Source organism: Triticum aestivum, chromosome 2B, assembly GCF_018294505.1.
Source record: "Triticum aestivum cultivar Chinese Spring chromosome 2B, IWGSC CS RefSeq v2.1, whole genome shotgun sequence".
In the NCBI taxonomy this organism is placed as follows: Eukaryota; Viridiplantae; Streptophyta; class Magnoliopsida; order Poales; family Poaceae; genus Triticum; species Triticum aestivum.
This window is the reverse complement of record NC_057798.1, coordinates 390,302,836-390,318,895: the sequence shown is the minus strand read 5'-3', so window position 1 is coordinate 390,318,895 and position 16,060 is coordinate 390,302,836.

Genomic DNA, 16,060 nt, shown 5'->3' with positions numbered 1-16,060 from the left:
TCCTCAAAAGTCCCACGCACCTACACAAACAAACAAAGAACTCACAACCAATGCAATAAAGGGGTTGTCAATCCCTTCACGGCCACTTGCGAAAGTGAGATCTGATAGAGATAGTATGATAAGATAAATATATTTTTGGTATTTTATAATATAGATGCAAAAATTAAAGATGCAAATAAAAGTAGATTGAAAGCTTATATGATAAAATATAGACCCGGGGGCCATAGGTTTCACTAGTGGCTTCTCTCAAGATAGCATAAGTATTACGGTGGGTGAACAAATTACTGTTGAGCAATTGATAGAAAAGTGAATAATTATGAGATTATCTAGGCATGATCATGTATATAGGCATCACGTCCATGACAAGTAGACCAACTCCTGCCGCTTCTACTACTATTACTCCACACATCGACCGCTATCCAGCATGCATCTAGAGTATTAAGTTCATAAGAACAAAGTAACGCATTAAGAAAGATGACATGATGTAGAGGGATAAACTCAAGCAATATGATATAAACCCCATCTTTTTATCCTCGATGGAAACAATACAATACGTGCCTTGCAACCCTTTCTGTCACTGGGTAAGGACACCGCAAGATTGAACCCAAAGCTAAGCACTTCTCCCATGGCAAGAAAGATCAATCTAGTTGGCCAAACCAAACTGATAATTCGAAGAGACTTGCGAAGATAACTCAATCATACATAAAAGAATTCAGAGAAGATTCAAAAGTTTATCATAGATAAACTTGATCATAAACCCACAATTCATCGGATCTCGACAAACACACCGCAAAAAGAGTTTACATCGAATGGATCTCCACAAGAGAGGGGGAGAACATTGTATTGAGATCCAAAAAGAGAGAAGAAGCCATCTAGCTAATATGTTTGTTCCCGAAGGTCTCTGGTAAACTACTCACAACTCATCGGAGGGCCTATGGTGTTGATGTAGAAGCCCTTCGTGGTCGATTCCCCCTCTGGTGGAGCACCGGCGAAGTCTCCAAGATGGGATCTTGCGGATACAGAAGGTTACGGCGGTGGAAATTGTTTTTCATTGGCTCCCTTGATGTTTTCGGGGTACGTATGTATATATTGGAGGAAGAAGTACGTCGGTGGCCGCTCGTGGGGTCCAGGAGATAGGGGCGTGCCCAGGAGGGGTGGGCGCACCCTCCTATCACTTGGTCGCCTCGATTGCTTCTTGACTTGCACCCAAGTTCTCCGGATCACGTTTGTTCCAAAAATCACGCTCCCGAAGATTTCATTCCGTTTGGACTCCGTTTGATATTCCTTTTCTTCGAAATACTGAACCTCTCCTGGGCAATACGGGCTGGGCCTCCGGTTAGTAGGTTAGTCCCAAAATGATATAAATGTGTAAAATAAAGCCCATAAACATCCAAAATGGGTAATATAATAGCATGGAATAATCAAAAATTATAGATACGTTGGAGACGTATCAGAATGCTGGATGCAGATTATGTTTACTGGGACCTGAGTGGTACGCCAATATTTATTTTATAGATAACAAAGCCGCAACCCCGGCTATTTGACATGTCTGGGGTCGAAGGCGGAGGAAAAAGGCACATTACATCCTCGAAATAAAGAGTGCAGTCTACAAAAAGTTATTCTGGACCTCCTGTCGCACGTATGCGCTGCCTGTCCTTGGTGGGGGGACTCCTTGACGGAAATAGCCCCTAGGTGAGTGTACAAATCCGAACTCCGCTAGAGTCCTTGAGATGAGTGGCCTTTGCGTCACCTGTGGTAAAGGATAATGAAAGGGAAATGTAATTAGAAAATAAACAAAGGTTATGGGAGTGTTTGTAGGCTCATCCGTATGGTACTTCCGCCGATGCCCAGGGTATCTTAAGTGCATAGTTATGTATGTGCGGTGCAGATTTCGCAGGTATATGAGGTGAGCGGCCGAAGCCGAACTGCTAGTTCCGCTCCAGAATTGGTCGATCCTGTTGAATGGAGACCGGTGGCTTAAGGGCCGACAATGTATGCGGTTTAATAAGACCGCTTTGTCCTTCAGCCGAGGTCGCCGTAGTATGATCTTTAGTCCAGAGGGAGTACTTCTCCTGCTCCCTTGTAGCGTTGTGTGTCACGTATACCATGTTCACTATTTTTACTTCGGGAGGAAATTGCTTCTGACCCTCGGTATTTGGTTGGTAGTCTGTTCGTCGTCGCTACCACCGGGCGGCCTCCTCCCCTTGTTTTCGGCGTTGAGCTTGTCGGACTACTTGAAGACCCAACAACTTCTGTTGGCATGATTACCTGGATTATCGGGGTGGCCATGAATCTGGCAGGGCCGGTCCAATATCTTGTCTAAATTGGATGGTCCGTCTCTGTTTGCCTTGAATGGCTTTTTCCGTTGACCGGGTTTGGGACCGCTGAATCCGGCTTTGACCGTTGTGTCGCGCATTCGTTTGTTATCATTGCGACGTTTGTGCTTGCTGCGTCGTGGCTTGCCGTTGCCGTCTCAAACTTCGGAAGTGCCCGGATTGCTGGCACTGTTGCTTCTACGAGCGAGGCAGCTGTCTTCTCCCGCACAAAAGCGGGTTATTAGAGCGGTAAGGGCTGACATGGATTTGGGTTTTTCTTGACCGAGGTGGCGGGCGAGCCACTCGTCCCGAACGCTGTGTTTGAAGGCCGCTAGGGCTTCTGCGTCCCGACAGTCGACGATTTGGTTCTTTTTGACTAAGAACCTAGACCAGAGCTTCCTGGCTGACTGTCCAGGCTGCTGGACAATGTGACTTAAGTCATCGGCATCTGGTGGCCGGACATATGTACCTTGGAAGTTGTCGCGGAAGGCGTCTTCCAAGTCCTCCCAGCTGCCAATAGAGTTTTTTGGCAGACTGTTTAACCAGTACCGAGCTGGTCCTTTGAGTTTTAACGGGAGGTATTTGATGGCGTGGAGGTCATCTCCGCGGGCCATATGGATATGGAGAAGAAAATCCTTGATCCACACCGCGGGATCGGTTGTTCCATCGTATGATTCGATATTCACAGGTTAAACCCTTCTGGGAATTCATGCTCCATTACTTCATCAGTGAAATAGAGTGGGTGTGCGGCGCCTCTATATTGGGCCACGTCGCGACATAGCTCAGATGGAGTTCGTCTGCGGTTTTCGGGTCGGGCGTGACTAGACTTGTCACGTCCGAATAGGTAGCCGACATTGCAAGTCGAGGCACGTCCTCGCGATCCGTAGATCGATCTAGTATGTCCCGCTCTACTATCCAGGTCCTGTCGAGGGTCGTATGTATGACCCCGAGCTATTTTATCTCTGTTTTTTCGTTGTGGTGAGGTGGGCTGCTGTTCGGCTTGAACTGCTGCTTTATCGCGACCGCGTTGTGGTCGGTCAGCCGAATTGTCCCAACCGCGTGGTGCAGGTTCCGTTGCCCCCTCGTCGAACTGAGGTAGCAATCTGTGCTTCGGGTAACCTTTGGTTGGGCGCTTGAGGCCGTATTCTTCAGCTGCTTGGATATCTGTCCATCTATCGTTGAGCAGGTCTTGGTCAGCTTGAAGCTGCTGCTGCTTCTTTTTTAGGCTCCTTGTAGTGGCTATTAGCCGGCGTTTAAAGCGCTCCTGCTCGAGAGGCTCCTCGGGCACGATGAAATCCTCGTTGCCGAGGCTTTCCTCATCTTCAGAGAGAGGAAGATGATTACTGTCCTCTGAGATTTCGTTCATGGCGTGTCCGTCAGGGCTAACGTGCCCGTCTTCCTGTTCATCCTGTTCGGAGGTTGCCCCAACAGGGCCTTCGTTGTCTTTGGCCTCATCCAGAGTATTGCTTTCTCCGGTGCCAATATTGTTGTCTTTTGCATGACATGACTTAGAGCGGAGCCGCTGGCGCCGGCGTCTGGGTTGTGTCTCAGGAGGTTTATCCTCGACTGCATCCTCTTTGTCATCGTTGTTAGTTTCTTTAGGTGTATCCACCATGTATACATCGTATGAAGAAGTGGCCGTACAGCTTCCGGTAAACGGCGGGTTTTGGCCCTGCTCCTCATTAGCGTCATCGTCCATGCCGACGATGTCTTCAGAGGCGTAATCGAGCATGTCAGTTAAGTCCTCGATAGTGGCTATGTAGTGGGTGGCAGGTGGGAAGCGAAATTCCCTGTCATCAGCCTCCAGTTTGAACCGGATATAGTTCAGCTGTGAGTCCCCCGCTAAGGACAGGTTTTCTAATGAGTTTAACACGTCGTCTAAAGGCGAGTGCCGGAAGATGTCCGCGGCGCTGAATTCGAGGTTTGATGACTGACCCAGCTCGACATGCGCGGTCACACATGGTTCGGAACTTATGGCCGGAAACGAGTTCGAGGTTCCAGAGACACAGATATCATCCAGGGTTAGGCCTGTGTGCGGCTCCGATGCCGCGGAGTCTGCGGCTTTTGTGGCGGGGTTGAGCTTCCCGTTCTCGGATGTCGCGCTTTGCTCCGGATCTAAGGCCGGAGTAGTTACAAGTGCAATTTCCTGAGTACGGACCGATGATAGATTTAAGTCATGTTCATCGTAGGGACATGGAGCGGCTGTCGTAGTCTCAAAGCCGTCGAAGATCAAGTCTCCACGGATATCCACGACGTAGTTCAAACTCCCAAATCTAACCTGATGGCCAGGGCGTAGCTGTCGATCTGCTCCAGATGGCCAAGCGAGTTGTCCCGCAGTGCGAAGCCGCCGAACACAAAGATCTGTCCGGGGAGGAAGGTTCCCCCAGGAGGAGATGGTGGTTGTAGGCGGCGTCGGCCTGCGCCTCCCAGAACTGCTGCTCACGCTTCTGCCTCATTGTGTCCATATATTGGGCACGGGCCTCGCCGATGATCATGGTGCAATGCACCGGCGAGGATGGCACGGAGGAGGGGGTTGGCGCCGGATCATTGACTACCATGTTCTCCATTGGGACGTTGTTGTCCTCCGGTTGCCTGTCGGCCAGCCAGTCGGCGGCAATGGATGCCATCTTCTTGTGGTCTATCGTCCGCCCGTCCCAAAGAGCGCTGGAGCACGAGGAAGCCGTGGTGGGCAGTAGTGGTGTGGACAGGAGAAAGGGAACGAATGCGCATGACTGCAGCTATGGTCAGCGTAGCAGTTTATATAGCAATGGTGGGTGGCGGAGGGACGGACGTGTGGCGCCGTAGTAGCCTCCTCGGCAACTGTGTATCATTAATGTGGGCGGCAGAAGGACGGACGAATGACACTTGTGTCGTTTGAAGGCGAAGCAATCGCCTGCATAGGGAAGCGGGGCGGGCGGCGCTGACTGTGTCGGGCAGAAAGCGCGTGCAGGTGAGGGAGGCGGTCTGGGTGGGCCAGGGTAGTCAGACTCATGCTTGGCAGCGGGTTGGTCTAGCATCTGGACATGCTGGCTCGCCAGCTAGCTCACCAAGCTGAGCGACGACAATCGGACGATGGACGTAGCTTCCGACCAGGAGCCGGTGCCACTGTCCAAGCCAGTTCATGTCGTGTTCACCATAGAGGTGGTGTGGCCGCACTTTGACGCCGTAATGGCGGAAAAGCTACCAGCGCAGGAGGACCTGTGCTGCAACCTCCGTCTCCTCAACGAGCACCGGTGAACAAGCGAACGACAATGATGTTGCGGACATGTGGCCCTATGATCCTGGCTTCCTGAATTATCAGACCATCCATAGGGCCCGCGAGGCCCTCTCCGTCGTCCTTCGAGTTGTTGCGCTCGCCATGGCGCCGCTGTCTCGCGTTGTCAACATGGTCAACGGACATGAGGATGAGGAGATGACTTTTCTTAGAGAGGATGACAGTGGGGACCCACTAGGGCCATAGCCGCACGTACGCAAGTGCCTCCTTATTAGTATATAAAACTATTTTTTTGCTTCCTCTTGGTTTCCTGACATCACGGTCCCACACCATTGTCAACCTATGTAGTCAATAAACGAGAGAATTGCACAAGAAGCGGCCGACAGCTGGGACCAAGCAGCTTGAGCAGTATTTTTGTTTTTGAGGTGTGAGCACTGTAGAGTTTTTCTTGAGCGATGTTTATCTCAGATATTAATTTTTCTCCTCTGAACAACAACGAAAACATCGTTGCAGGTATTAACTGGGCGGGCTATGGCCTGTCTAGCCCAGGCCAGATATCCAACCCAGATATTAATTTTTTCAAGCTGAAAATGGCTAGCCCAGCTATACTTTTTTTAGGAATACCCAGGCAAGGTCAATTTTTTATTCTCCGCCCCGCTCGGCTGCAAATCTTTCCTAGGAGGGATGCATTAGGCTTAACAAGAAAATGGGCTTTAAGAAATATAAATGGGATGTAATTATAAAAACTGGGCAGTAACTATAAAATATGCACCAGACACGTAATTACTTTATAAAATAGTATTTTTGGATATTTAAAATTTTAATTTCATTAATTGTTGCGAGTGCAATGTTTCATTGGATTTACGTAATATAAATTTATATTGAAATTGTATTTAATCTGACTAGAAATTTCGGGATAAAAATATTTCGGATCCCATAAAAATGCGGGAAATTTTATTGAATTCTGTTTTGAACGGTTGGTTGAAATGAGCTGTACTTTTAACAAACTATAAATGGGCTATAGTAAATTCCATTAGAATTCAAAAATTGGATGCACATTCTTACAAATCTCAAATGGGCTATAAGTTCTCTGCCACACACTTGTGGCCTTACTAAGTTGACGCGTTGTAACACCCAAGATGCAGCTATATCTCCCACGTGTCGAGGCACGGCTTAGAGGCATAACAGCATGGTAGTTTTGTCGCAAGAAGGGTCATCTTCACAGAATCCCGTGTAATGAACAAGAATGGGATAAAGAGTTGGCTTACAATCGCCACTTCACACAATAAACATATAATTCATACATCCTTCAAAGCACACACATAGTCCGACTACGAACGAAACCAAAAGAAAAGAAGATAACCCAACTGCTAGATCCTCGATCATCCCAACTGGGCTCCACTATTGATCAACATGAAACGAAACATAGCAACGACTAAGATCTTCGTTGAGCTCCCATCTGAGCTCGGTTGCATCACCTGCACTGGTATCATCGGCACCTGCAACTGTTATGATAGTATCTGGTGAGTCACGAGGACTCAACAATCTCAAAACCCGCGAGATCAAGACTATTTAAGCTTATGGGTAGGAAGTGGTAATGAGGTGGGGTTGCAGCAAGCACTAAGCAAATATGGTGGATAACATACGCAAATAAGAGCGAGAAGATAAGCAACGCAATGGTCGAGAAGCTAGAAGTGATCAAGAAGTGATCCTGAATCTGCTTAAGCACAAGCATAACACAAAGACTATGTTCAGTTCCCGGACTCCGCCGAAAAGAGACCATCACGGCTGCACACGCGGTTGATGCATTTTAATTAAGTCAAGTGTCAAGTTCTCTACAACCCGATATTAACAAATTCCCATTTGCCACATAACCGCGGGCACGGCTCTTGAAAGTTTATACCCTGCAGGGGTGTCCCAACTTAGCCCATTATAAGTTCTCACGACCAACGAAGGATATTCCTTCTCCCGGGAAGACCCGATCAGTCTTGGAATCCCGGTTACAAGACATTTCGACAATGGTAAAACTAGACCAGCAAGACCACCCGACTGTGCCGACAAATCCCGATAGGAGCTGCACATATTTCGTTCTCAGGGCACAACGGATGAGCAATCCGTACAACTAAAACCAGACAACAAGTTTCCATGAGGAGGCACTGCAAAGGGCTCTAGTTTGGACCAACACTCAGAGGAGCACTGGCCCGGGGGGTAAATAAAGATGACCCTCGGGCTTCGGAAACCCAAGGGAAAAAGGCTTAGGTGGCAAATGTTAAAACCAAGGTTGGGCCTTGCTGGAGGAGTTTTATTCAAAGCGAACTGTCAAAGGGGTCCCATACACCGGGCCGCATAAGGAACGCAAAATCAAGGAACATAACACCGGTATGACGGAAACTAAGGCGGAAAGAGTGGAACAAAACACCAGGCATAAGGCCGAGCCTTCCACCCTTTACCAAGTACATAGATGCATTAATTAAATAAGAGATATTGTGATATCCCAACATAATCCTGTCCAACATGGAGCAATCTTCAACTTCGCCTACAACTAACAACGCTATAAGAGGGGCTGAGCAAAAGCGTTAACATAGCCAAGCAACGGTTTGCTAGGAAGGGGTAAACAGGTTAGAGGCTGACATGGCAATTTGGGAGGCATGATAAACAAGGGATAGGTAGCGCAGCATAGCGATAGAACGAAGCAACTAGCAAGCAAAGATAGAAGTGATATCGAGTGTAATGGTCATCTTGCCTGAAATCCTGCAAGGAAGAAGAACGAGACCAAGAAGTAGATGAACCAACATAGTCGAATGAATCCTCACAACTCCGAAATGAAACCGAAGCTACTGAGAGAAGCAAACTGGAAAGAAGCAAACAACATGGTAAACAAGCATCACATAAACATGGCATGATGTGCAACCAAGTATGATGCATGTCCTGTTTAAAGAGGCATGGAATGGCAAAGTGCAACAAACAACACTACAATTTAAGTGGAGCTGAATATGCAACGAGTTGCATATTGATGAAACACCATATTCGAGTTATTTAGTTCACTCTCGTTTATGTACACAACAATATTAAATGTTGTTAAACATGGCAAGAGGTGAAACATAAGCAATCTACCTATCTAGGCAAGTTTAAATGAGGCCAGAAACAACAAACAACAATTCTGGAAAATCTCTATATGCACATTTCGAATTTGGTACTGTTCTGTCGTAAACCATATTTTAATGTCGTTAAACAGTAAAAAAAAGTGCACCAAGTTAATCCATGCATTTTCCCACCCCATTTACATATAAAGTTTATTTAAAATGGAGCTATGGTTATTTAGTTATGAAATAAATCATTTTAGCATGACATTTGAGCAAATTTAATCAAACAACATTTTAAACATTTCAAACATGGATGAAAGTGGCAGATTATGAAACTAGATGAAGAACTAAGCATTTTACATGTTTAAAACATTTTAATCTGATGCACGGTTTGTGAGTTATTGAATGCATGAAGAACAGGGGGTTTCTGTAAAACTGCAAATTCACAGGATAATTAGACAAATTCTTCGACGCTGAAAAAAAACAGACACAGGCCAAAACTTCCTGGGCCAATAGTGAAAAAAAGGAGGTGCTGGGGGTGGCCTCACCCATGGGCTCGGCCCAGACGGGAAGGCGATCCGCGGGAGGGCACGGTGGAGCAGGCCGGCGGGGCGCGCTGGGCCTCCTGCGGATCTGGGCCACACGCAGGCCAGCAATTCGACGCGTGCGCTGGCACGGTCAATTCAGAGGGTCAACACGGGGTGCCTGACTCGTCCTCGAAGCAGAGGAAGCAGGGGCGCGACGACGCTGACATGTTTTGGCGACGGGGATGGCATGGAGGTGAACGAAGGCCGGGTGCGATGGACGAGTGGTGCAGAAGTCCACGGCAGCAGCGGCTACTAGAGCGGTGGCGAGGAACGGAAGGTGGCAGCGACGAGAGGACGATGCACCTGCAGCTTTCCTTGATAAGAGAGAGCAGGTGAGAGCGGGATCCAGAGGGAACGGGAGAAGAGACGGGAAGGAGAAGCAGCAAGCAGGGCGGAGCCGTGACCGGAGTTGGAGACGAGGTGGAGCGGCGGTGGTCTCCGGCGCGGTTGCTGCAGAATCAGGCGGGGATGGGCACGAGGAGGCAAGCTCCAAATCCATGGTGGGGACGGTAGGCATCGAGCAAAGGAGGAAGAGGCGAGGCCTTGGGCATGGACGCTGGACCGCAGGCGCAAGGAAGCTTCAGATCGGTGGCTCCTCTCCTGATTGGATTTGGAGGAGGAGGCAGAGGTGAGGTGGATCGAGTGCTCGGGGTCGGGGATACGGAGCTTGGGCTCCTGTTGGTGGGTGGAGGAAAACAAGGATAAGGGGATCCCGAGGTGGATCGAGACCGGGCGGCGGCGGCGATGGGGACAAACCTCCTAGAAATTAGGGTTGGGATGATTTGGTAGGTGATGGTCTTATATATAACAAGTGGATTTTTAGGTAGGGGTATTTGGTCCCTCCGATTTTAATCGGACGGTCGAGAAATAAATAGATAGGGAGTCTAAATAAGAAAACCGAGATGCTTTATAGATGTTTGGGGATGATCCGAATCCAACGGTCACGACTGAGCGGGTCAGGTTCGGGGTAGTTGCGGACGCGCACAAAGGGGTTGGAGAGAGGTCGACGAAAACAAGGGTCTGACAATTGGTCAACAAATACAAAGAGAGAATCGGCAACTACGAACAGATGCAAGCTTTATGAAAACATGCAGATGCAATGCGGATGATGACATGAGATGAAATGCATGACATGAACAAAATGCAAAACGAAAGACAAAACCCAACCACGGAGGAGATATCACAACACATAGCCAGAAATGGCAAAAGTTGGAGTTACAATTATGGAAAGTTACATCCGGGGTGTTACAACACTCCACCACTACAAGAGGATCTTGTCCCGAGATCTAGGATGGCACCGGAGAGAAACAGAAGAGGAAGAGAAGAGGTAAAACTAAGTTGCTTCTTCGACAAATGAGTGAAACCAAAGAACCTTGAGAGGTTGAAAAGTTGAAAGAAAGAACATAACAGAGTTGAACACAACTGAGAGCACTGTGGTAGAAACTATAAACAAGGAACACCATGTGAACCTTGGAGGTTGCAAAGCTAAGAATGACGAGTACAATGGACAAGAAAGAATTGAGACCACTCTGGTTGAAACGAGATAAACAATAAACAAGGAAGATCAAATTCAGACAACACTCAGGTTGAAAAGAGATGCAAGACTTGATAAGATGAAAAGAACTTGAAGAGATGACAGAACACTCCGGTTAAATGGATAAGCAAGAAAATAACATGATCTTGACAAAACGAGGTGATGGGTGAAGAGAGCAACATCACAATGCCTCCAGAAGAAATAATAGAAGATAGATCATTGGAATAAAGAATGGAGAAGAAAATGCCAACTTCTGCCAGAAATGAGCTTGGAAAGCACCCTTGCAAGAAGGTTATAAGGGAGTTGTTGGAAAACCAACAACGAAACGAATAAGCTTGTAGTGGGCTTATGGAAAACATCTCAAAATTATGAGGTGACAACCTGCCACTCACGGGAAAACATTTGATTGCGACCAACAAAGGGATTAAAACTTCTTTCGCCAAGAGGATAAAGAGAAAACTCGGATCATAGATACGCCCCACAAATAGCAGGATTCCCAATGGAAGGCTTAGGTGAACTATAACCCAAGATAACTCCAGACCAAAGACGATTGAATGGAGTTTTAAAATACTCATTCTTGACAGACATGGTGCAATCATGAAACATGAAGAGAAATTATCAAGGATGAGATAGCACCATCTCAAAGACAAGATAGAAGGAATTGCACTTCGGGATGCAAGATGAAGAATACTTGAGCTCCTCCAAGAAGAATCTTGACGAACATCTCAAGAGTGACCTAAATCCTTGATGAACCATCATATAGAGCCTCCATGGAGAACTCCGGTAATAAAAGGATGATAAAAGGAAAGAGAAGTTGAAAACACAAGGTGAAGCCTTGCGATCATTTAGATGGAGCTTCACGATGAGATATGCGGAAAACTTGGAACCCCGGAAAAGGAAAAGATGAAACACTAGAACCGAGAATTACTTCATCATGAACAATCTCCGGAAGAAAAGAATTGAATCACCTCGAGGAAATAAGAATAAGATTTATTGTATGCTTATCCTTCATCAAATTAAATTGATGACAAGCAATGGATCTGGCATACTACTTATTCCCGTAGAAAGGATTAAGAGAGATATGGCGCAAACTTGAGAAGGTATTGATGTAACCACCGGTAGGATTTTTGGAAAAAAAATGAATGAATTGATATGATAACAAGGGAGGAGGAAATTTAAAATGAACCATGGTAAGAATTGAAAATGAAAGTAGCAAAGGCACAATTCACTGGGAAGAATTGTAAAACGAATGAAGATGCTTGAGGGGATTTAGATACATGAGAACGAAGAGATCATGAACTGATTAGAGGATATTTGAACGATGCACCGGTAAGATTTGGAGATTGAGATCTGAAAGCTGGAATCAATAATTCAGAGATGATGGCTCCGGAGAATCAAACTGAAAAGACTCCTAAATTGCTCTGGATGGGTGAAAAGAATTTAAGAGAACCGTGAATCTTGAAGAGAATGGAGCAAGATTTAAGAGAAATCCTTCTTCGGTCTTCAAATGTTGAGAATGAATATGAGAACCACCATGAATTGTTGAGATACTCCGGGAGAATGAAAAACAAAGAGGTTGAGCCAACACTGAAAAATAATTTGAAATCGATCTTGGAAAACATCTGACTGATGAGATTCATTCTTACGTCAAACTTTCAAAAGAAATCGGGAATAGCTCCGGGAAAAATTAGAAGAGTCAGGTAAGATCCTGGGAAAAGACCTGTGGGTTAGGGCCCACTAAAAAGAAATGCTGTTTAAGCTTAAGGAGAGATTGCACCGGTTGATTTAAATGGCTTGAATGAGATAACAACCTCAAAATAACTTGAACGGATACAGAATGAAAAACATGAATCTTCCGAGATATCTTCAACACTCCGGATATGAACTGGGAGAGGTGAATAAATAAGAGAGACTTGGATAAGAAATTCACATGGGAAGATATGTGAAACAAAAGGAAGAGATATGATCAACACTGAAACTTGAAATTAATCCACCGGAGAAGAAAAGAGACGAAGAATAATAAACTAGAAGCTCCGTTAGTATATTCCTGAGAATCACCGGATAAGAACATTGATGGAAAGAATGGAGAGACTTCCCATCAAATAAAAGGATACATGCTTAAGAAATTCGAGTCCTTGAAGTTAAGGGTGGGTGGGCGGGAAAACAAAGACAACTTGGGACGGATGAAACAAACACCGTTGAGAAAACTTAGAATTGATCTCGCAAATGTTGAAATGATGGGATCCACTTGAAGAGAAGCATGCGGGTTGGAAAAGAATTAACCTGACGACCTCGATGATCAAGAGGGATTAATATTCACATAGCAATATGAGAACACCGATTAGGAAAGGTATGGATTCAAAATTTGACTTCGAAGCAACTCGAATACCACAAATAAAACAAAACAAAGGATTTGGCTTGCAGAATAAGCCGGAACAAATACATATGATAGAGATTTACCCAATCCTATATGATGCATCTGTCGAAAAGATATTCTAGGAGCTACTTGAATTCCCACCTATAAAACTCCCGAAACTTTCTGGTTATGCAATCTGGTGTTGGGGATACAGGGGAATCAATATATCTCACCCAAACTAACAATCCCTACATCCAGCTGTATCCATTCGTCAACACATAACCAAGAAAACTCCGGAAATCGTGTACCTCAATCTTTGAAAAGCATCTGTTATACGAGCTATGGCAATACTCTCGAACTCCCCAGTATTCAGTGGCGTCAAGGTTATCTTACCACTAGCTGCATAAAAGAGATTTTTGATGTCGGCGAAACTCAGGTATTCCAGAACTGCAACGATAAAATTGTGACGACAACACCTCGGAGCTCAACTCCCCGGGACACTGCCACAACCCCTAAATGTTAGGAGGCACCGAGAATAATGTTCTCGTCACAAGAATATCGGAACGATCCCAAGATACCCGCGTGATCCTAAATTTTTTTAGTGAAATTTGAGGAGAGGAAAGATAAAACATCTATGTCAGGAGGCCTCACCAGAGCGACAAAGGGACTGAGGAGTAAAACAATCCTACTCTCCGATATATATAATCCTCAGAACTCAAAAAAAAATTGTTCTAGACTCAACAACGTCAGCGATTCGATCAGGCAGGGGGCTCCTAAGTCGGGGATGGCTCTAATTACCAACTTGTAACACCCACTATGCGGCTATATCTCTCACATGTCGAGGCACGGCTTAGAGGCATAACCGCATGGTGGTTTTGTCGCAAGAAGGGTCATCTTCACACAATCCCATGTAATGAACAAGAATGGGATAAAGAGTTGGCTTACAATCGCCACTTCACACAATGAACATATAATTCATACATCCTTCAAAGCACACACACAGTCCGATTAGGAACAAAGCCAAAAGAAAAGAAGATAACCCAACTGCTAGATCCCCGATCATCTCAACTGGGCTCCACTACTGATCAACATGAAACGAAACATAGCAACGACCAAGATCTTCATTGAGCTCCCATCTGAGCTCGGTTGCATCACCTACACTGGTATCATCGGCACCTGCAACTGTTGTGATAGTATCTGGTGAGTCACGAGGACTCAGCAATCTCAAAACCCACGAGATCAAGACTATTTAAGCTTATGGGTAGGAAGTGGTAATGAGGTGGAGTTGCAGCAAGCACTAAGCAAATATGGTGGCTAACATACGCAAATAAGAGTGAGAAGAGAAGCAACGCAACGGTCGAGAAGCTAGAAGTGATCCTGAAACTGCTTATGCACAATCATAACACAAAGACCGTGTTCACTTCCCGGACTCCGCCGAAAAGAGACCGTCATGGCTACACACGCGGTTGATGCATTTTAATTAACTCAAGTGTCAAGTTCTCTACAAACGGATATTCACAAATTCCCATCTGCCACATAACTGCGGGCATGGCTCTCGAAAGTTTATACCCTGCAGGGGTGTCCCAACTTAGCCCATTATAAGCTCTCACGACCAACGAAGGATATTTCTTCTCCCGGGAAGACCCGACCAGTATCGGAATCCCGGTTACAAGACATTTCGACAATGGTAAAACAAGACCAGCAAGACCACCCGACTGTGCCGACAAATCCCGATAGGAGCTGCACATATCTCGTTCTCAGGGCACAACGGATGAGCAATCCGTACAACTAAAACCAGACCTCAAGTTTCCCTGAGGGGGCGCTGCAAAGGGCTCTAGTTTGGACCAACACTCAGAGGAGCACTGGCCCGGGGGGTAAATAAAGATGACCCTCGGGCTCCGGAAACCCAAGGGAAAAAGGCTTAGGTGGCAAATGTTAAAACCAAGGTTGGGCCATGCTGGAGGAGTTTTATTCAAATCGAATTGTCAAGGGGGTCCCATACACCCAGCCGCGAAAGGAACGCAAAATCAAGGAACATAACACCGGTATGACGGAAACTAAGGCGGCAAGAGTGGAACAAAACACCAGGCATAAGGCCGAGCCTTCCACCCTTTACCAAGTATATAGATGCATTAATTAAATAAGAGATATTGTGATATCCCAACATAATCCTGTCCAACATGGAGCAATCTTCAACTTCACCTGCAACTAACAACACTGTAAGAGGGGCTGAGCAAAAATGGTAACATAGCCAAGCAACGGGTTGCTAGGAAGGGGTAAAAAGGTTAGAGGCTGACATGGCAATTTGGGAGGCTTGATAAACAAGGGATAGGTAGCATAGCATAGCGATAGAACAAAGCAACTAGCAAGCAAACATAGAAGTGATATCGAGGGTAATGGTCATCTTGCCTGAAATCCCACAAGGAAGAAGAACGAGACCAAGAAGTAGATGAACCAACATAATCGAACGAATCCTCACAACTCCGAAATGAAACCGAAGCTACCGAGAGAAGCAAAACGGAAAGAAGCAAACAACATGGTAAACAACCATCACATAAACATGGCACGATGCGCAACCAAATATGATACATGTCCTGTTTAAAGAGGCATGGCATGGCAAAGTGCAACAAACAACACTACAATTTAAGTGGAGCTCAATATGCAACGAGTTGCATATTGATGAAACACCACATTCGATTTATTTAGTTTGCTCTCGTTTATGTACACAACAATATTAAATGTTGTTAAACATGGCAAGATGTGAAACATAGGCAATCTACCTATCTAGGCAAGTTTAAATGAGGCCGGAAACAATAAACAACAATTCTGGAAAATCTCTATATGCACATTTCGAATTTGGTACTGTTCTACCCTAAACCATATTTTAATGTCATTAAATAGTAAAACAAAGTGCACCAAGTTAATCTATGCATTTTTTCGCCCCATTTACATATACATTTTATTTAAAATG